Source organism: Sturnira hondurensis, unplaced genomic scaffold (genome assembly GCF_014824575.4).
Source record: "Sturnira hondurensis isolate 20B ecotype Veracruz unplaced genomic scaffold, ASM1482457v3 Scaffold0022566, whole genome shotgun sequence".
In the NCBI taxonomy this organism is placed as follows: Eukaryota; Metazoa; Chordata; class Mammalia; order Chiroptera; family Phyllostomidae; genus Sturnira; species Sturnira hondurensis.
In genome coordinates, this window is record NW_028095197.1 from 12188161 (window position 1) to 12211488 (window position 23328).

The window sequence follows — 23328 nt, forward strand, 5'->3', positions numbered from 1 at the left end:
AAATGGATTGTGCTTACATGCTACTAAAGCTGTAGATATATAGGTGATTGGATCAAATACATATATTGACCAAGACTATATCTGATAAATTGGTATTTTAAAATAATCTCAACTAAGATGGACTCTGATAGTCAGTATGGGGTAGGTTTTGCCACAATAATAGACAGTACCTAAATCTCAATGGCTTACTAAAACAAACTGATTTTTGACACTGCCAGTCCTGTGCAGGTTGGTAGGAGGTCTCTGCCCAATCACAACCACCAGGGACCCATCTTGTTGGAGGCTCCATCTCACCATATTCACTTTGGTAAAAAGAGAAGCAAACAAAGCAAACACAGAAACTCGCAACACAAGCTCTTAAAGCTTTGTCTGTAATTAGTATAGGTTTTTCCCACACATATTTTGTTAGCCAAAGCAACCGAAATATAGCCACACCCAACTTCTCAGTGGGTAGGGAAATACCCATATTTTGCCATGCGTAATGCACACTCCTATTTTTGTGTGCATTATACACAGGATTATTATACCCATTATTATACCCAGGGTATATAATCATTATAGCCATGTATAATACACTTCCTTATTTTTCCCTCCAAAATTTGGTGAAAAAAGTACACATTATACACAGCAAAATATGGTACATCCTACAAAATATCTAAGTGATAATGCCCTATTGATTTTTCTCTTCCCATTAAAAATTAAGTCCTAAATCATGCAGATAATAACAGATTTTACTTGGTTGTGTTCTAACTAATAGTGACATTTGCATGTGTTTTTTTTATTTGTTGAATGATTTGTTTCTTGAATGGCACTGATAGAAAGAGTTTCTGGTCACTGGAGGATTCAAGCAGAGATCAGTTTGCCAAGTGGCAGGAAGCTGAAAGGAGCCCTGAGCACTGCATGAGTAACTAGTCTAGGAGACCATCAACATTCCCCTCTGACTCTGGTACCTGTCTTAGTGAGACCACCCCAAAACGACAGCCTTAGCAAGAACTAGCCACACCCAAGGGGCTTGTCCCAGATTCTACCCTGGAATGCTGTCCTCAATCTACCATCTACTCTGTGTAGTTTCCCAGACCACTTTTTGTCCACGCTGTACACCCTATAGCAATGTTCTCCCAATCAGTCTCCCTGAGAGTTAACTCATCGCCTTAAACCAAGCATTCCTCATGATGTTGAGTGGATGCAGCAATACTATGACCATCGTAGAATGTTACACACTCCTCCTACGGGGCATGAGTCTCGACGACCCTAGCAGGATAATGACAAACTCTGTCCAGACTGAACATGTTACATTTTTCAAGAGCCATAAAAGATAGCCTCTTATCCTGCTGCAGTATATTATTTTGCACAGCCTGCAGGTGAATTTATTCTTTCTGATGCATTTTTCTTGCATAAAAGCTATTCTTTAAATATAGCAGGAACCGGCGTAAGTAGTCATTGATATGGGAAGCGGGCCAAGCTCTTTTATTTTTCTTGAATCTTAATTCCAAGACTGCATAATACCTAAGTTCTAAGTCAACGCAAAGTTATGATTATTTATTCTAAAAAAAAAACAAATAAAAACATTCTAATCTATCTCACAGCACATAAAAATATTAGTTATAGGAATGCTCACTTATAAAAGAAGTATAAAAATAGCAGTCTGTAGGGAGAGCAGTTTGGGACTGTGTATAAAAGTCTTCAAGACTTTGTATTCATTCCCCTTTGGACCCCAAATTCCACTCTTACTCTACAGAAATAATTGTGGATATGACAGACTTTGCTGCAAGGTGACTTATCATAAAATCATTAATGATGATAAAAAGCCCCTAATTGTAAGCTATGGGGGGGGTGGTTAAACATTATTTTCCATTCAAAAAATGGAATAGTATGCAGCCATACAAATGGTACTACAGAGAAATATTTAGTTCCATGAAAAAATATTCATGTTAGATAGTAAAGGGGAGCAGGTATGGGTTCAGAACAGTGTATGATCTGAGTCTCCCCAGGCCTCACCTGACTGTGAATACAGCCAGCAGTGACATCAGGAAGAACCCGAATTTCACCAGCTATTGCTCACAGAGGATTCCAGCAGCCCTGTAATCTTCCCTAGTTAAGCCTGGATTGTCACCGTGCTCCGGAAGCCATCTCTGGGCTCTTGTTACCCGGAACATTAGAGAATTTTCCTCATTATCTCCAGCCATGCACATTCATTTCCTCAAGCAAAGACACTATGCAAAGCTGCCTCACTCTTTGCTCATGTGGGGAATGCTAACATCTCAGCCCCCGGGGACCTTCTCTACACTAGGGTGGGAAGAAGTCCTGCTCCTGAACTCGATGTCTCACGTTGTCACCTGAGGATAATGGGGCACTGCTGTGTCTTATTTTTCTCGACAGCCCTTCTGTTCAGAGAACTTACACGTGAATCCGCTTGCAAGGGCCAGTCCCTAAGGGACACACACACTCTGTCTCTTCTACCTCTTGTTTCCCTTCCACTTTCTCCATGCAGATTAAGTCGTGGGAAGTGTTTTTGTGCATCTTCAGACTCACTAACTTTTCAGACATGTCAGGTGTGTAAGGGGTTGTGGCCATAGATCTTGCAGCCTCCAAGCCAGATAACCTTTTCATTCAAGTTCTTCAGCACAGACATCAAATGGGATGTCTTTTTGGAACTATGCGTATGTGTCTATGCAATCATATGCCTAGAAAGAAAAGGAAGGCACAAAAGTCAGTATTTATCTCTAGGTATTGGGATTAAATGTATTGTTTGCATGGAACTTGATTAATTTTTCCATCAGAAAAAGATTAAATAACTTATTTTTAAGATTGTACTAAGCGATTGATGTCTATGACATACAGAATTCTTTTTAAATATATTTTATTGATTATACTATTACAGTTGTCCCATTTTTTCTCCCCTTTATTCCCCTCTGCCCTGTACCCTACCTCCCACCAGCATTCCCCCACCTTAGTTCATGTCCATGGGTCATACATATAAGTTCTTTGGCTTCTCCATTTCCCATACTATTCTTAACCTCTCCCTGTCTATTTTGTACCTACCATTTATGCTTCTTATTCCCTGTACCTTTTCCCCCATTCTCCCTGCCCCCTCCCCACTGATAATCCTCCATGTGATCTCCATTTCTGTGAATCTGTTTCTGTTCTAGTTGTTTGCTTAGTGTGCTTTTTTTTTTTTTAGGTTCAGTTGTTGATAGTTGTGAGTTTGTTGTCATTTTACTGTTGAAAACTCATTTGAAAACTCGTTACATTCACAAAAAATTCCAAAGTCTCACTTTATTCTCAGAGTAGAATTAATTAAAACAATAGTGAAGCTTGCCCCTTCTAATTGATTAATTTTACAACACATACTATGTGGTCATCACCAACACCAAGCCTTAGGGGGCATTACTATAAATAATTATAATCATGCTTTAATTATGAGTGTTGTTTAGGAAAATGTATTTGGGAAACTATATTTAAGTTCTATGAATTTCTTTTCTCTGGTTATAGGTTGATATATTAAATTGTTCATTATAGCCCTGGCCTGGTGGCTCGGTTCATTGGAGCATTGTCTCTGTACACCAAAGAGTTTGCATGTTCGATTCCCAGTCAGGCACATACCCAGGTTGCAGGTTTGATCCTGGATCAGTCAGGGCACATACAGGAGGCAACCAATAGATGTTTCTCTCTCATAATGATGTTTTTCTTCTTCACTTTCTCCTTTCCTCTCTCTTGAAAAATCAATAAATATATCCTTGGGTGAGGATTTTTAAAAAATTGTTCATTATATATCTTATTTTCAGTTTTAAACCTGTCTTTTCCATATACATTTGTGGAACTGCCTTTTTTTCCTCAGCTGGAAGCCCTGCTCTCAGTACCTACCAACGGTTCTCAGTCTCCTTGTTCCATGTTACATCAGTGGAAAAAAGAATCTGTGCTCTATTCCCACTCCCATACCATTACCATCATCAAAAACATCTCTACCCACAGTTACTGATAAAAGCATAGACTCTTAGTGCTAAACAGGACCTTAGATCACTTATGCAAATGCCTGTTCTTTCGATAACTGAGAATCAGAGAGGTTAAGCGACTTGTCTAAGATCACACAGTTGGTTAGTAACTGTGTGGGAAGCCAAATCTATAACTCTAACCCTGTAGTTATCCATAGTAAATTAAATTAGTTGTTCATAGCCAAATAACTTCAAAAACAGAACAATAAAAATGACTTCAAAATGTTTTCAGCAAGAACAATTACAGAATGCACAATATAGTATATCTTCATATATTTAACACGATATGAAGAGGTGTCTTCACGAGTAGGAGTGCCCAAAGCCTACAAAGATCCTGTAACAGCTCTGACTCACCTTTCCAAAGGCTCGGTGGATTTTCCCAAGGGAAGTGCATTTAGACAATACCTAGAGACTAGTAAGATGCTGCCCAGGCGAAGGAGAGGCTCCTGGGAGGAGAGCACCTGGAGGAGGGGACAGCTTGGCATGGGCCAAGACCTAAGACGTTACTGGGAATTCGAATTGCTGTAAGAGTTTTAACAAGGTTGGAACTTAGAGGATATAAGACAGGGAATAGTGAGAGCAGAGACTGGTGAGGCAGACAGTGGCCAGATCATGAAGTACCTTGCAGGCCGTATCGAGCACTTTATCCTAAGGGCTTTGGGACACCAGAACACTCCTGGGTTTCTTAAGTTTGTACCTTACTGCTGATAAGAAATGGCAGAGAAGCGGTGATGAGAACCTGGAGCCAAAGGGAAAAGACATGAGCTCAGATTTTGTCTATTTATTACAGACACCATCTCTCCCCAGACTGAAGAATATCCTAATGTATTACCCTAGGGCCCCCGTTGCCTGCTTTCTCATACATAGTAGACAGATGAGAGAATATGAAAGGAATCTACATTATCAACAAACCAGTGAGCATGCCAAATTGCCTTTAGGAGTGCCATTTCACCCTTTCTTGCAGCTCTGAAAACTTTGAAAAAGACAATCTCAAAAGTTGCATTAGCTTTGATGCTTCACAAAGCTGTGCTGGTTTATATGCCGGCTCCCTGGAGCAGAGACTTGTATATTGTTTCCCCCTAAGATTCCTGACCAGTGTGTATATATATAGAGAGAGATACAATGACTTCATTTTTTGTCCCACTGTCAACTCTTCTGTCAAGTGCCCCCCTTAAGTTTACATTTAATCATCACACCATGTGTTGGCAAAGTATGGTCACTCTCACATGAGGACATCTGATCATTTTACTCCTGACTCATAATCAGTTGGGTGTCCATATATTTAAAGTGATTCTCCAGAATTAGACCTGCAATGTGCTAACCCACCCACGTACTCCCGTTATGTTCTCTTTATGAACAACAACTTATACTTGAAGAAATGGCACATAGAAAAGTAAGGTCTATCCATGGCCAAGTCAGAGCTTTTTTCTGAGACACAGTTGAACCCACATGGGAATAAACTCACGGCCTTTGGCTGTACTAGCATAGAAATGTCACAATGTGGCCTGGGACCACCTGCTTTTGGAATGAATGGGCTGTTTGTTAAAATTTTGATTCTTGAATCTAATCAATGACCTTAATCAGAATGGGGGCACCAAACATGCATTTGCATAAGTTTTTCAGGTCATCTTTATGTTCAGGAAAGTTTGAAAACTAAGTCAATCAATAAAGCAGCTCAGCGCTGGCTGGTGTAGCTCAGTGGATTGAGCGTGGGCTGTGAACCAAGGGGTCACCAGTTCGATTCCCAGTCAGAGCACATGCCTGGGTTGCAGGCCAGGTCCCCAGAGGGGGCCACATGAGAGACAGCCACTCATTGATATTTCTCTCCCTCTCTTTCTCCCTCCTTTCCTTCTCTCTAAAAATAAATAAAGTCTTTAAAAACGAAAGCAGCTCCTTGTGGAAAATAGCCCCGGTTTAGCACATACTGGCAGGGCCCTGCCCATTTTCCAGTGACTCAATCCAAGGGTCCTTGCAAACAGCCCTGAATGAACACACAGGTTTCTCTGTTTCTAGAGAAACACACCGGGCCCAACACGTTGAGTAGGACCATGATGGCTGGGGAGTTACCCTCGGCCATTGCAGAAAAGGCAATGGTGCAGAAATCATTCCGCTTCCTCACTCCTCAGTGGGGCCATTCAGAAAAGAATTTGTTGTCATTTCCGAGAGATCTCCAGCAAAACAGACCACCAGCTCGCTGCACATGGTGCTAACTTTGTCATTATTGTACCTTTTTGGCTTTCCTCCCTTCCTCCCTCCTTCACGTCCTTCCTGGGGTCGCTTGACAAATGAGCTGTGTGCACCCACATCGTTGGCTCAAGGTCCACTTTGGGGGACACCCCAAATAAGAGGATATGTATGGAGTAGAACAACTTTATTCTAATTGGATTAGGAGATAAGATATGAAGAATAAAGGGCTAAATCTTTTTCAAAAGAAATTTGATAAAGGACAGTTTATTAAATCTCTCTGATTAAAATTGAGTTAGTTTAGGTTAATTTTATTTTTCATGTTGTCAGTTATCATTTCTGTGTGAGTCTTCTATGAAATCTAATGTGGTGAACATCCTTTCCAAAATACCATAATCAGTTGATAGAAGAATCCTAAGACATTTTCTTGAGAAAATCTTCTGTGTCTCTGGATATAAATACTAATTTTGGGTATACTACATGGAATTTAGATAACTTGGGAATTCATTTTCTTTTGATAGTAGACAAAAGAATGCTTAGCCAAAAAAAGAAGGCATTTAAAAAAATTGTTTTGCCTAAAATTGTTATTTGACCAAGTAAGAATTTCAACTCTGTGTTACCAAAATATAAGTTTCTCTCAGCTGATAATTGTTCAAACTCATCTTTGGCATCTCCTGAGACAAGACCCTTTGAAGCTGACATATTGGTGTTCTTTTCAGCCCTGAAAGAAGACACCATGGCATTTTGGGGACACTTTACTTTTGAGGGTCTGACAAAAAAGCTGTATGACCTTCAGCAAATTACTGAGCATCTCCAAGTTTCAGTTTTCTCATTTATAAAAGGGTGATACTAATAACATCTGCTTTACTAAGTTGTTTTGAGGATAGAGTTTTTAAGATCCCAGTGTATTACGGGTAGATACTTTCTAATCATTAGCTCACAAGACAAACCAGCGAGAATCACACATGAAAAATCCAGCATTTGTCAGCTGAAGGATGCCCTCGAGGTTTCTTATCATAGACGTTTATTCAACTTGCTCTGTGTTGTCATTTTTATTCAGTAACCTGTCCTGGGCTAAAGGAGAGTTATTTATAGGGTTCCGTACAGCTGATGTCTGTGACCTGCAAATGTTTGGGTTACTGGCATGGCCTCTAGCTCAAGTGAAAACTCAAATTGCTGATTTGTCAACCTAATACCACAAAATTGCACTGTTTAATTTGTTTGCTTTCCACAGAAATTAGACTATTTTGAGAGAATTGAGTGATAAGACATATAGTTTTCACATTTGTCAAATGCAAGATACAAAATAACCAACTAAACTTGTCCAACCAGGTGGGAGGGTTTTGTATCCTTCTCGGCACTGAAAGACAATCTTGGTTTGTATGAAGTCTTCTCAGTTTGCGTTGGTCATTCAGGCTTGCGTTGTGTTGTATAAGCAGTGACAGAGTCTCTGACACGCATTTCCAGGTAAACTTGGGACCTTGGTTGTTTATTTACTGTGCGTCATGTTACCACTTTGCCTACCTGACTCCTTCCTGCTTGAGAAAATTTCACGCTGGGTTCTTAATGGCAAATTCCACTTTTCATTATGAGACTCCTTCCTGGATGAATATATTTTTATTGCATATCTCTAGTCTTCTCCCAAAGTATTTCGTCTTACCCTTCCCTGGCCTCAGCCTTTTGAAGACTGGAACAATATTTTTTCTTTTTTAATTTTAATTTTATTTATTTAATTTTATTAAATGTATTCGGGGGATATTGCTTAATAAAATTATATAGGCTTCAAGTACACAATTCTATAATCCATTGTCTGTATATTACATTGTGTGTTTGCCACTCAAAGTCAGGTCTTATTCCATCACCATATGTTTGCCCCCCTTTGCCCTTTTCTACCTGCTTGCCTCCACCTTTCTCTCGGGTAACCACCATTACGTGGTCTGATTTTTATGTGTTTACTTGTCTTGTTTGTCTCTTTGTTGCTTTCAGTTTCATATCCCACATTTTAGTGAAATCATATGGTTCTTGACTCTCTGTCTGACTTACTTTCCTTAGCATGATATTCTCAGGATCCAACCATGTGGTCGCAAATGGCAGTATTTCATCTTTTCTTAAGGATAATTGCTATTCCATTGCATGTATGTACCACATCCTCTTCATTCAGTCATCTGTTGAAGGACGCTTCGGTTGCTTCTAGGTTTTGGCACAAAGATTTATGTACTCCTGTGTTCATTGCAGCGTTATTCATGGTGGCTAAGCCATTATCTTCTTCATCTTCATATTTCTTGACACCTATTATTAAAAAGTGATTTGTACAGAGCATATGCTTATTTTACATTGGATTCCTCCAGGAACAGACCCTGCCACGTATGAGTTCAAGTAATTGATCTGGATGGTAATCCCAGAAATTACCTGAGGAGAGCAGGGAAATGGAGGTGAATGGAGCAAATTCAGGAGACAAGAGAGAGCAGTTTCCCCCACGGAGATCTGGGGCTCAGTGCATGCTGGAGGCTGTGGAAGGCCACTTACATGACGTCTCAGAGTGTCCCCAGCTGAAGGGTGAGGAAGCTGGAATGTTTAATCACATGGTAGTTGCACTGTTGTTCCAGGTTTACTCCAAGGGGTATTAATTCCTGGGCACTGTGGCCAGCTCTGCATGTAGCCAGGGCACACCTGCATCTCAGAAAGCTCGCAGGAAGAGAGGTGCTTTGTAAGAAGATTGCAAATGCCGAGGGGCGGCGCACAGGGCACTAGCCACCCCTACTCTTAATGCACAGTAAACTTACTGCACAGAATTGAATGGAATTTGCCAAGAGCTGTAAGAAATGTCAAATCATCCTAAGGCTTGAAATCATTGATTTTTACTCACCTCCTGCAGATGCATGTTTTCCACAGTATCAATTTTGTCGGAACGGAGGGACTTGAGGGCAGTGCCATCCCTGAAAGCCACAGCAGGGCAGTTTTTGTCCTAACACCATCACACTTTTGGTGTGTGGTGTCTTCCATACACCGGCTGTTACAGATGGAGCAAGGAAAGGACGTTGTATGCTTTTTTAACCAAGCTGCGTGGGGTGTCTCTCTCTCTCAGTAGAGACTGTATGGTTCTTTGGAAACAGCAGTGGGCCAGGAGTTCAGGAATACAGGTTTCCATTCTGTCTTGTGCAACCTGGCAGCCATGTGGTCTTGCAGAAGTCACTTTGAACTGTCTAGGCCTCATTTGGCCAATCTTAAAATGTACAGATTGGATACAGAGGTCTCTTCCAGCTTCAAGTCCAATTATCCTATGAAATAAAGCAATAAGGCCTGTATCTGCTATGTGGATCAAATAGGGGTCAAGAGAAAAAATACAGGTTTACACATATGTGCAAGTATACATATTTATTTCTGTAAGATATGCATGTGTCTACTTACTGTCTTTTTTTACTCCTAAAATGAGCAAACAGATTTTTGTAGCATTCAGAATATGGCCTTTTCAAATGATTTTTTTTCTTAAGAACAAATGATTTCCTCTCTCGTTACAAATGAGATTATTACATTTTCCGTGTAGGATCAGAACAGGGAATTTGAGAAAGAGCATTATGCCTTTGTTTTTCTTGTGACTACCATGTTTAAGTAGTCTGTAGAGATAAATATCTGTTGAAAATGTATGCGATTCCCCCTGTGATACAAGTTTCTCTGAATTTCTCATTTATCTTCATAAGCTCAGCAGGGTTAGACTTCTATGAGAGATCCCCTGTCTCTTAAGTGTTGGTCTGATACCCTAATAAAAGGTAGGGTTTTATATTGTTTGGAACCAAAAGGTAGAGTAGGTGGTGTACGGGGGTTACTAAGCAACCAATTCAAGGCCACAGGGGATTAGTAGGGTTCACTGGACCCAGCCCCTCTCCCTTTGAGGACTTTATATCACACTGTGAATAACGGAAATCAAGTATTTTAAGATAGGGATGGAAAAATCATATTATGCAATGTCAAAGAGAAGGAAAATTCACATCCCATGCTAGCACTTCCTTTAATCATCTTTGGCTCTGACCTCTGGCTTGGGTCCTTTGAGGCAGTGCCCTGGCTTGGCTGAGGATGCCAAGTGTTACCAGCTCTAGCTTTGAGTTCCGGCCAAGTTTATGGGCTCTCGGCAGCTGCTTCCCCAGTGCTCTGCGAAAGCCAAGCCACAGCCAGGCCCTTCTGTTAGTGCATTGCCATTGCATGTACCTCTTCATCTCCCTGGAGACTAACCCCACCCAGACTGTGTCTTCAGGGCTCTGGAAGTATCAGATGGCTTTCTAAGCTTCTGTAGAGGGGTTGACATTGTCTTTTGGGGCTAAGAGAAACGTCTGAGATCCCAACAGACCTTGGAGTCAAATTCAGCTTTGGAACTTTTTAGTAACTGGGGACATCGAGGTATTAGAGCCTGTGCTCACTCCAGTTCAATCTAGTCGAACACATATCATAAAGTGGGCGATGCTTGGTTTTACCAGGGTCTCTGAAGGAGGTTTCATTTCTGCCTCTGTAGAAGTGTGTGTGTGTGTGTGCGTGCTGGGTGGGAAAAAGTGTAGTCCTTTTTCCACACTCTTTCTATAGAACCAGCTCATTTTGTGGATTTTGTTAATGATTACAATGACATTCTTATAACCTTTAAGGTACTCATGTCTCCCAGAGTTTTATTACTCACCCAGTGTTGCTATTATGGTTGTGTTTAAATCCCTGTTGGAAGAAAGAACACAGTCATTCATGCTTGCAAAATTCTTGAATATCTTCAAGGAGCCTTTGTAAGTTCAATGTATGTTTTTGTTTCTTTTTGGAAATTCTCTTTCCCTACAGTCAGGCTCTTAGAGCAGCAATTTTCACCTTTTTTCATCTCGTGGCACACATAAGCTAACTACTAAAATTCTTCAGCATACCAAAAAATGTATTTTTTGCAAATCTGACAAAAATAGGTATAGTTTTTATTCATTTGCCCCAGATGGTTATTTCTGTGTCGGCTGTTATTTTTTTTGACAACCTAATGGAAAAGAGGTCAGTGCCCTTGACTAATCAGGTATTGCATGTTTTAAAAAATTTTGCAGTACACCCGTTGAAGATCATTGAAAATTGTTGTCTTGAAGTGGTGGTTCTAACACTTCAATATGCATGAGAATCACTAGAAAGGTTGAAAGTGTAATTTCCTGGCTCCTAAAAGACTAGATTCAGAGACAGTGGTTGATTGGGAATCTACATCTTAAACTACCCCCACACGATGCTAAATGCAGTTGACAGGCAGATCCTATTTTGAGAAATTATTTTAGAGAAGCTAATATGATAAATGTTTTTTGAAAAATCTTCTAGAAGTGATCTTGTCAATGCCAGAAATTGGGTGTTTCTAAACAGAAGTAAATCACGGGTTATACATGCTTTGTCATCTACAGCAAAAGAGCCAATGGGTATGCGATGCTCACCCTGTAGGCCACAACATTTCGACTCGGGTCTGTCAATAGATTTAGGCCTTTTTAAAGGGACAGTACTCACTGCATATGTATTTCACTGGCAGGATGGAAGTGAACTGGCTGTCACTGCCTGACTGCAATGGAGATAGTCAGCGGCCCTGAGGAGTCGTGGTTCTTCCTTGTGCATCCTTAGGGGACATACACCTGGAGATCAACTCTTGAACCTGAGCCTCTGTCAGTGGTCAAGGATGTTTTGGGATAGTGGTGGGCTTTCCCCTCCCCTGTGATGGTTTTCCTTGTCAGCACACATTTTAGCTTTGCATTCCAGTCCATCTGTGCTTCTCTGTTTGTAAACACTGTCACCCGTTCTGGACATGACAGCTATTCTTCAATCATTGTATCTCAGCCTTCATTTGTCCCAAATAGCTAACTATCTCTCTACTGGGAAATTTGCTTAGTCTCAGGAAATGTGTCCCTGAGTCTGTTATTAGCTCAGATGACTTTTGCTAAGTCACTGAATGTAATATCCTCAGGGTAGAATAAATTAATACATTTGTAAAGATAATTTCATTAAGTACTTTTTCCACAGCAGTGATGAAAAGGATATAGAAAATTTCTACTAAATCCTTTGGAGTGGGTTTTTTCAAAGACCCATAGATCCAAAGACCCATACAGATTCTAATTACTTATAAACTGGACTTTGGTACTTTTCCCCATTACGACGACAGGTCTCTCTGGCCACTACTACTCTCTCTAGTGGTTCCCATTGGGCCAGGCTGAAAAAGAGAGCTCTCCAACTTGGGTATGCCCTTCTGTCTCTCTCTGCCTTGGTTTCTTCATTCACTCACTAGCAACCATTTATTGAGCCTCCGGTGAGTGCCTTGGGCAAGGAAAGACATAGCTCAGAATCTCTTAATAAAGTGAAAGAATTAGACCTGTGGTTCTCAAAAGGTGGTTTCCAACCCGTTGCATCAGCGTGATGTTGGAACTTGTCAGAAATGCAAACTTACAACTTCTACTCCAGATATAATACACCAGAAAGTCTAGGGGTGGGCCCCATAATTACATGTTAACCAGCCCTCCAGGCAATTCTGACGTACATAAAATTTGGAGAGCTAGAGAGTTCTGTGTTCGTGTACCACAGCTCTGCTCTGGGTTTCCTCCCTGAGCTTTCTCTGGAACGAAACAACTAAGGCAAGGGATCAAGTCTATGGTATTCAAAGAAGCAGACTTTTTTCTCGTGGAAGTTCTTCCTGTCTGGTAGAGACGTGGGTTGTGTGGGCATTGCAGGATAGGTATGTTATAGACAGGACCAACCTTTACGATGCCTTATTTTGCCATGCATAATGTGCACCCACATTTTTCGCCCAAACCTTCAGGAAAAATATCTTTCAAATTTTTTATTTAATTATTTATTTCTATTGAGATACTCGTTTTTTTGTGCATTATACAGGAATTTTAGCATTTATTTTTGAACCTATTATGGTACAAGAAATTTTACATAACAAATAATTAGAAAACACAAAAACAAATACAAGGTACTGCAGGTACTACCCCTGTGTGCATCCTTATTTTTCCCTCAGAAATGTAGGCAAGAAGTGTGCATTATACATGACAAAATATGGTAATTGTGGATTGGGTGAAACATTTGCTTCTTATCTATCTTCCTGTTGGGGGTCATTCCTCAGATTTCTTGGGCACGTTTAGTCCACCAGCACCTCCACAACCTGATAATCTATGTTTCTTCCTTTTACACAATCTCCTGTCCATTGTCTTGACCAGAAATACAGGATCAGCCAATTCTTACAATGAAGGACGTATGGTTAGTCCGAACCATGGAGATGAAACGCATAGGGTGAAACACAATGTATTGTGAGCAGTTGACAGTGCAATTTTCTTGCTAGTCCTGATGTTTGATCTCCACATCAGATGAATGTAAAGAAATCCGACCTTGCCAGATTTGTCCACTTTTCAGCTACTGAGATAGTCTCCTGGAGGAATTTCTGCAAATGTGGGTTATTTTAGCAGTGAGAAATTTTAAAAATAACACATCAGCTGCCTTCTGGATCACAGCCTTGCTGACCTAATCATTTGCTCTGTCTTCGATATTAACAGTGATTCCCACAGACAGTTTGATTGTGCAGTGACTATTAATGCAGGTATGAGCCCAGGAGTAATGGAGCCTTAGATGTGAAGAATGAGCGGTATCTCTCGGAAATTTATGAATTAGTTTCATAACCACTTAAGCGTCCTTCAGGTGTCGAATTATTGCCAGAGGTATAAAACCAAGAGGTATGTATATTTGGTATGCCCTGACAAGTGGTCTAAGTCCTGATCATCAACCATATTGTGCTAACGCCACCAGCAATGAATGGCTGGTGCTGCAATCAGGTACACAACTGCATTCTGCCACAGGCAAAAGCGTCGCTGGCTTGGGGGTAGTGAGATGTAAGCTGTGTGCACCTCACAAGAAATTAATGTAGCTCATGCTGCTGCTTCAGAGCACCGAGGGGATCGTTTGGGAGAAGATACGGACGTGTGTAGATAATGAAACAAGCAGCTCAGAGGCCCCCAGATCCTTAATTCAGGAGACACAGGAGTTCCCTGGGCTCTGTGGGGTTTGTTTGGGAAATAACCAGTGCTTAGGGACAGACAGGGAAGACGAGGGGTGCACCTCATGCCCACCCCATTCCCACCTACCCCCACCCTACTCTCCCGAACCCTTTGCAGGGGATACTTGACTTGCCATCTTTCCTCTTCTTGTTTTTTATAATAGGCTTGAGTATAAGAACATTCATAGTCTCTCATCAGTTTTCCCCCAAATTTGACAGGGTATCATAGGAAGATAATAAAATTTATACATTTCTGTTGGAAAATTTTGTTTGTAAAAGTAAAGAGGCATTTAAAACCCAACATTTGGGAGAATGCAGTTTTCTTTTTTTAATTGTCTTTACGATGGAAATTAAGCATCCCTTCATTTTCTCCTCTTAATTAATTTTAATTTTATTTGCTATAATTATAATTAAGGTATTATGAGCCCCTGATTAATTTCTGAATTGAGATATTGCGGCTGAAAATAGTTATTTAAAAGACAGGACTGCAGATTTCATGGGGATCACCCAGCCAGTAAGAAATGAACTTCGTAAAGACCGAGAAAAGCAGCCCCGACACCCAAGAGCTGGCCTGGTGGGGCCAGCGAGGCCTTGGTGTTCTGTTGAGCATAGACAATTTCACAGGACGTCAACACCAGACAAGGCCATTCTGTGACTATGATGGGTCAAACAAAAACAAGACTGCCCCCATCTGAACGGACAAAATATGCGCCTCATCCACACCACAAAACACTGAACATCCTCCTCTCTGAGTTCGTAGGAGTCACTGCTGTTTCTTCACCAATTACATATTTAGTCTCCCTCTGTGATGCCTGCCCTTACATGAGATTTATTCAGATAATCATAATCATTCCTTCTTTCTAAAAGTACCCAATCCAGAAACCTACTTCTTTGGACCTTCTTCAGATCACTCAGTCAATTCTCCAATCCTGTAAGTCCTTTCTAACATCGTCTTACTGAGATACCCCACAGTTGCCCACGGTGTGCATTCTCCCTCCCTGAAATGAGTCCCATACACAACCTGTTCAACTACAAGTGTGTTCCAGGTGGTCTTCGGCTACAGAGTATTCTGTAAGTTCATTTATTATTTGGTTATGTCCATTCTGGACAACAAATTTGAATTGCACTGGTTATGCCAACCTCCTTAACCCTGGCTGTGGCTTGCTCATACAGTAGCTCTGTCCCTCTCTGGTTTCAATTCTTCTGGGAGATTTGTTCTTAACAGTTTATATGCTGAAAAGAGTTTAGTCCTTTGGAAAGAAAGAGTCACCTTAGAATTCAAACTGAAACTTTATTATTTTGAGTTCTCTAAAGAAACAGAACCAACAGAATGGGTGGGTGGATGAGGTATATATTATATACCTTAAACATCTAACATAGACTGCATGTCAGAAACTATGCTAAGTGCCTTGTGTTGTGTTTTATATGGACTAATTTGTTTAAATCCTTGTGATAAGCCTGTAAGGTAGATATTATTACCCTTATTTTACAGATAAGGAAACCAAAACACAGAGAGGTAAATTAACTTGCCCACGATGACACAGCTAGGGTTCAAATTCAAGTTGCCTAACTCTACATGCCTTGTTCTTAACTTTTACATTCTATAGCCTTTGAGATACTTCTTCTGTTTGGTAGAATCTAAATGGTAGTAATTTAGAGCCCCAACTATACCCAGAGTAACATACATAATTTCAGGAGAGCATAATAATAGTTATTTAAATGTTTGTGTATTTTATTTTAGGATAAATGTCATTACCAATGTCATTTTTCTCAATTATAATAGTTCACGAGTCCAGTGATTAAACTCTTAAGAGAGTGATATATTATTATCAATATAGAACTATATAGATTTCACATAGTAAAAGTAAATATCATTAAAAGTATATTCCTCAGAGATATCAAGGATTATTTAAATGACAAACATATAGAATCTGTCTTCTTTGAATATGATAGACATACATGTAGCAGAGGAATGGAAGTATATGTAACATGAGAATTGAGCCCAAGTGTGTTAGGGTGTTGTCAGTTGTGTATTTCTCAGGTCGTTTTCTTCCTCATTGATAATAGCCTGTTGGGTGTTTATACCTGCTGGTGTTCTTCGATTTGTCTTAGGGTGTTTCACTAGTCTTTTGACCAGTTATTCTTCTCAGTCTTCTGTGTTCTCTGTCCCTAGTGACAGTGGCTTTTACTACTCTCGTGGTCTACTTGATCACCCCTTAAACGCTAACCTACCATTTCTTCTATAGATTTTTCAGCATTTTTATAATAGGTTAGCCATTTTACAACTCTGCAAATCTTTAAAACTTTTTAAATGTTCATTAATAAACCCAGAGCTTCTTTAACATTCACAAATGCATAAAATATTTGAGTAAAAAAGCACTCAGAAAAATGTATAATCCATACCAATACTTTTAATAAGCACTATGTTAAACCCCCCAAAATGTATATGTAAACATTATATATACTACATAATTCTAAGGTTAATGTTAAAATGGTAAATGTGCAGAAACATATGAAATTCATAAACAGACATTACTTTCTTATCCTTTATCAATGTCACCCTTATAAATTAAAAGTCATGGTTCAGACATGATTATAATGTGCTTTCCTGTCCATTATCTACAGCAATCATGGGAAAAGCTCTGACCACCTGAACCTTGGGTGAAAATATCTTGGCATTTTGCATATGAAATGTTTTTTTTATCATTTCCTACCTGACATCATTTGGGTTGCAATTCATTTTCACATTCCTTCTGTTGCTCCTTATTGTTAATAATGCTCTAAGTTAATGCTCTGCACCGAAGAAGAGATACCCACATGAAAAAGCAAAGGGAGAGTTCGTTTAGTCATAACCACTTCAAATGCAAATGTAGCATTTTTAATGTTAGTCACAGGAGGGTAAAAATGGATGACAATTTGATTTATAATTTATTTCATCAGTATGATAGCTCTTACTCCAAACTTCTAGGACTACATATATTCATAGAGAGAGCAAGCAATGTGGAGAAAGTGTTCGTCTGCAGGTTCGATCTGGGAAGAGAACGTGCAGCCCAGTCTCTCCTGACTGCCCTGGGAGGCCTCAGGGACAATCTGCAAAGAGATGGATGAGCTGACAAAGCAGATCCTGGTAAAGGGGGTTAGGGATTGCTACCGCTGAATGACTAGAGATTAGGTCATAAGTATTTTTGTTCAAGTCCATTCAAGAATCAATCATGTGATTCTGCAGAGATGCGTGGGGAAATCACAATCTGACCTGTTACAGGTGCTTTGTGCCCTTGATGGCTTCTGATCAGCTTCTTGTACTTCAAGGAGCTTAAGCACATTATCCCATGTTCTGACCTTGCTAGCACAAGCAACACTTTGCCATTGCATGTTAATATTTTAGAGGCCTATTATACATATGTATATGTGCATATGTATGTACATACACATATACTTAATGTATAATTAATGAAAATAGTAATAACTACATCGAAACAAAGATTTGTAGCTTAAATTTTTCATAGTCATTGCAGTTTAATTTTATTTATTTTTTACAAGATTTTATTTATTTATTTTTAGAGAAGGGGAAGGGAAAGAGAAACATCAATGTGTGGTTGCCTCTCGTGCATCCCCTACTGGGGACCTGGCCTGCAACCCATGCATGTGCCCTGACTGGGAATTGAACCAGCAACCCTTTGGTTTGCAGACTGGCACTCAATCTTCTGAGCCACACCAGCCAGGGCTAATTTTATTTTTAATTACATTGATTTGTCTTTCCATTACCATTTATCCCCCTGATATCCTCATTTTCCCCACAGTCACCACACTGTACATGTACATGAGCCCTTTTTCTTTTTCCTTGATCCTTCCACCCTTAATGCCCCTCCACAATAGCTCTCCTACTCGCTATCTATAAGTCTGTCTCTATTTCTCTTGTTTGTTCATTTTGTCCATTAGATTCCACATATGAGTAACATCAAATGGTGTTTGTCTTCCCCTGACTGGCTTATTTCACTTCACATAATGTTTTCCAGGTCCATCTATGCTGTTGCAAAGGGTGAACTTTTCTTCTTTTTTTGTGGCCAAGTACTGTTCCATTGTGCGAATGTCCCATAGCTGTTTTCTGTACTCATCTGCAGATGGACACTTGGGCTGCTTCCATTTCTTGGCAATTGTAAATAATGCTGCCATGAACACAGGGTGCTCATGTTCTTTCAAATTACTGTTTGGGGTCCCTTCAGAGATATTCCCAGAAGTGGGATCACTGAATTAAAAGGCAGATCCATTTTGAGTATCTCCACATTGCTTCGCACAGTGGGTGCACCAATCTGCATCCCCACCAACAGTGCAAAAGGGTTTCCCTTTCTCCACATCATTGCCAGCACTTGTGGTTTATTGATTTATTGATGATAGCCATTCTGACAAGTTTGAAATTGTATCTCATTTGTGGCTTGAATTTTTATTTCTTTGATAATTGGTGACCTTGAGCATCTTTTCATAAGTCTAATCAACCATGTGGTGTTCTCTTTGGAGAAGTGTCTGTTCAGGTCCTTTGCCTATCTTTTTAATTGGATTTTTGTTGTTTTGGTGTGGAGCTTATCAGTTCTTTACAGATTTTGGATATTAACCCCTTATGAGAAATATTGCTGAGTCTATTCTCCCATTCCATGGGTATTTTTATTTTGTTGGGAGTTTCCTTTGCTATGCAAAAGCCTTTTAGTTTGATGTAGTCCCATGTGCTTATTTTTTCTTTTGTTTCCTTGCCTGAGGGGATATATCAGATAACATATTGCTATGAGCTATGTCTGAGATTTTATTGCCTATGTTTTCTTCTAGGGTTTTTATGGATTTGGGTCTAACAGTTAAGTCTTTAATCCATTTTGAACTTATTCTTGTGTGTGGTGTAAGAAAGTGGTCTAGTTTTATTTTTTGCATGTATCTGTCCAATTTCCCCAAATTCGTTTATTGAATAAACTCTCTAGCCCATAGTACATGCTTGTTTCCTCTGTCACATATTGACTATAAAGGTGTGGGTTTATTTCTGGGCTCTCTCTTCTACTCTGTTGACCAATGTGTCTGTTCTTATGCCAGTACCATATTTTTTAGTTTAATATTGGGTAGCATGATTCCTCCATCTTTGTTTTTCTTTCTCAGGATCACTGTTACTATGGAGGGCCTTTTGAAGTTTTATATAAATGTTTGAAATATATGTTCTAGTACTGTGAAATAGGTCATTGGAATCTTGATAGGATTTGTGTTGAATCTATAGATTGCTTAGGGTAGCAGGACATTTCAATGATGTTAATTCTTCCTATTCACAAACATGGTATATAATTCCACTTATTTTTATTTATATTTTCTTTAATTTCTTTCATCAGGGTCTTATATATTCCCAAGCACTAGTATTTTACATCCTTGGTTAACTACATTTGAAAGTATTTTATTTTTATTTTTTTGACACAGTTGTAAATGGGATGGTTTACTCAGTATCAGATGGTTTCCCTTTCTGATAGTTCACTATTGGCATGTAAAAATGCAACAAATTTCTGAATATTGATTTTGTGTCCTGCTCCTTTGATGAATTCATTTATCAGTTCTAATAGTTTCTTGGTGAAATCGTTAGGCTTCTCTAGGTACACCAGCAAATAATGACAGTTTTGCTTCTTCCTTTCCAATTTGAATGCCTCTTATTTCTTTTTCTTATCTGATTGCTATGATTAGGACTTCCAGTACTTGTTGAATAAGAGAGGTGAAAATGGACACCCCTGTCTTGTTACTAATCTTAACGGGAAAACTTGTAGTTTTTGCCCACTGAGTATGATGCTGGCAGTGGGATTGTCATATGTGGCCTTTATGGTGTGCAGTTATGTTCCCTCTATTCCCACTTTGCTGGGATTTTTTATCATAAGTATGCTAGATTTCATTAAACACTCTTTCTGCATCTATTGATATGATCATATAACTTTTATCCTTCAGTTTGTTTATGTGGTGTGTCACGTTTACTGATTTGTGAATGTTGTACAAGCCTTGCGTTCCCTGAATAAATTCCATTGACCATGGTGTGTGATGTTTTTTATGTGTTGCCATATTGAGTTTGCTAATATTATGTTTTGAATTTAACATCTATGTTCATCAGGGATATTGGCTGATAATTTTCTTTTTTTTTTGTAGTGTCTTTATCTGGGTTTGGAATCAACATAATGCTGGTCTCATAAAATGAGCTTGAGTATCTACCCTCCTTTTGAATTTTTGGAAATAGTTTAAGGAGAGGAGTTAATTCTTCTCTGAATGTTTTGTAATAGTCTCCTATTCAGTCCAGAAACCATTTGGTGCTTTTGTTTTTTGGAAGTTTTTTAATTGCTGCTTCAATTTTATTAGCTAGAATCTGTCTATTCACATTCTTTCATTTTTCCTGATTTAGTTTTGGAAGATTACATGTATCTAGAAATTTATCCATTTCATCCAGGTTGTCCATTTTGTCGACATGTAGTTGTTCATAACATTTTCTTAAAACCTTTCATATTTCATTAGTGTCAATAGTTATTTTTACTCTTTCATTTCTGATTTTATTTATTTGGGTCCTCTCCCCGCCCCTTTTTTTGTAAATCTATTTAAAGATTTATCATTCTTGTTTATCTTTTCAGAGAACTATCTCTTAGATTCATTGATCTTTTGAATCATTTTTTAGATTCTATTTTGTTTATATCTTTTCTGATATTTTTTATTTTATTTCTTCTACTCACATTGGACTTTGTTTGTTTTTCTTTTCCTAGTTCCTTTAAGTGTAAACTTGAATAGTTTGTTTGAGCTTTCTCTTGTTTCTTGAAGTAAGCTTTAATGCTATGAATTCCCAGTTGAGTTACTCTCAGCAGCTCTGCCTCAGGTCTGGGGTGTTCGGTGTATGACGTGGCATTTACCCCAACCATTTGGTGCGAAACGCTTCGTGAGAAAAGAAACATGTAATGCATAAACTTGTGTGCATTCTGCAACCTCATGATTATCCTAGTCCCAAAGGGCCTGGTTGTGATTTATAGGACTGTCCCACATTCTTTCTCTGTTATTCCTGGGAATATCTGTTAGACTAAATTGGGCAATGTTCTGTTTCTCCACCAAGCCAGAATTTGCAAACACCCTCAGCACATGCAAACACATGTAACATAATTAATATAATACAATGATATATATGTATATATAATTTTGTTTAAAGAGTATAAAATAATATGTCACCTAGAGGAGGTCAGTAGCTGGTTAAGGAAATGAAGATGCCCTAGTCCTCCTGACTCCAAGTTCTGGACATTTCGACTGTGCTTCACCTCACAATACTTACAGATGTGGGGAGCCCTCCAGAGCTGTGTCACACCCCATACACACCAGAATGACATTTGTCCTCTTGCTGCAGCACTCTCATGATCTCTAGCTAGGCACTCGGGTTTGCCCTCCCCACTGTACCAAAATCTCCACATTCTCTCAGCCGACTCTCTTCCCCCTCATTCATTGTGAAACCCACCGATCCCCGGTAGAATTCCCCTGGCCTTGGCTCCGCACTGGGCAGGGGTTCCTCCATTTTTCCTCTTAGTGCTCCCATCTTATATACTTGCTCATTATGCCATTTTCCTCCTTCTTTTCCCGTATTGTTTTGGCAGAAATAATGCAACTGTAAACCCAGTTTAGAACTCCACTGGACACCAGTAGACATGTCTTCTAGATCTGAGTTCCTTAACCTCAGCACTAGTGACATTTTGGACTGGACGGTGTTGGGGGTGGGGTGGGGGCTGTGAGTATAGTGATTTAAACCTATTGTTATTCATCACCTCAAATTTAAAAGATAATTATTATTAAACCTCCTTTTTAAGTGAGGAAATTGTTACACAGGCAATAAGTGGTAATACCCGGGTTTGAAACTAGATCTCTCTGCCTACAACTTTCATCTTTTTTCTTCTGCTCGGTGCAAGTCAGATTATTATTCAGCAATTTATATATAGTTTTATATATATTATTCAGCAATTTATATATAGTTTTGGCTGCTAATAACTAAAATACCATAGACTTGATAGCTCACACAACAAACATTTCTCATAATTCTGTATTGGGAAGTTCAAGATTAAGGTGCTGGCAGTTTTCATGTCTGATGAGAACTTACTTCCTATTTCATAGATGGCTTGTCTTCTCCCTTTATCCTCACATGGCAGAAGGAGAGAAAGAGCTTTCTGGGGTATCTTTTATAAGGGCATTAATCCCCTTTATTAGGGCTCCACCCTCATGACCTAATTACCTCCCACAGTCCCCGCCTCCTAATACCATCATATTGGGGTTAGAATTTTAATATATAAATTTGGGGAGGACATAAACCTTCAGTTTATAACAACATACATATTGCACATGGAGCAGTAAAGTAGCAGAAAAAAAACCCACCAAAGAGCTACCTGTGTTCAGCTGTTATTATGTTATTAAAGTGTCAATATCTTTTAAGAACACATAATTTTCTAAAATTCTGTCTTCTGCCTAAATCAAAAGTAATTTTTCTTTGAGAGTAATTAGATTCACAGGATTTTTCTTTTCCCAGGTGTATTTGGTCTCTCAGTTGAAGCTTTACAAAACAGATTTCAAACTGATGGGTTCTGATAACTGAAAAGTCCAGATATAGATGGCTTCAGGTAAAGCTTGATCCAGCAGTTCAAATACTTTCACCAAGGACTTCCCCCCTCTGTCTTTCAGTTGCCTCTCTAATGTCAATTTCATCATTAGATTCACAGTATGGAACCAGCAGCTGTAGGGTACTATAAGAGTAATTCATGCCTCACGTTTCACATGACACCATCCAAAAAGAAGAGAAATTCTTTTGTGTTAGCCACACAAAAGAGAGTCAACTCCTTTTCCTCTTAAGCCTCATAAAAATGTTTCCTTTGGCTCTCTGAGTCCTATATCATCCCTGAACCAACCTTTGCAGCCAGAGGGCTGGATGTGTGATTTCCTGTAGCAAATCAAGGCTCAACTTTGGGTTATGGATAGAATCAGTCTCCTTCAAATTATAGAGCTAAAATTGAGAAGAGTCTTCTCAAGGTTAGTTAGGAATATGATTCCAGAAGATGGGGAATGGGTGCTATGGGGGGCCAAAGAATATATGCCTCTATACCAATTCTCTCA

At 39.3% G+C, this 23328-nt stretch overlaps 1 protein-coding gene and 1 long non-coding RNA gene across 2 annotated transcripts in view; one reads left to right on the top strand and one right to left on the bottom strand.

Moving 5' to 3' along the window:
- Positions 1–23328, top strand: part of PLPPR1 (phospholipid phosphatase related 1) — a 227014-nt gene that overhangs the window by 123721 nt on the left and 79965 nt on the right. The window lies entirely within an intron of this gene.
- Positions 2471–3641, bottom strand: LOC118979704 (uncharacterized). Its single transcript, XR_005064973.1, has 2 exons — positions 3604–3641; positions 2471–2684 (listed from the first exon to the last, which is right to left on the bottom strand). It is a non-coding gene; the product is annotated as an uncharacterized LOC118979704 (long non-coding RNA).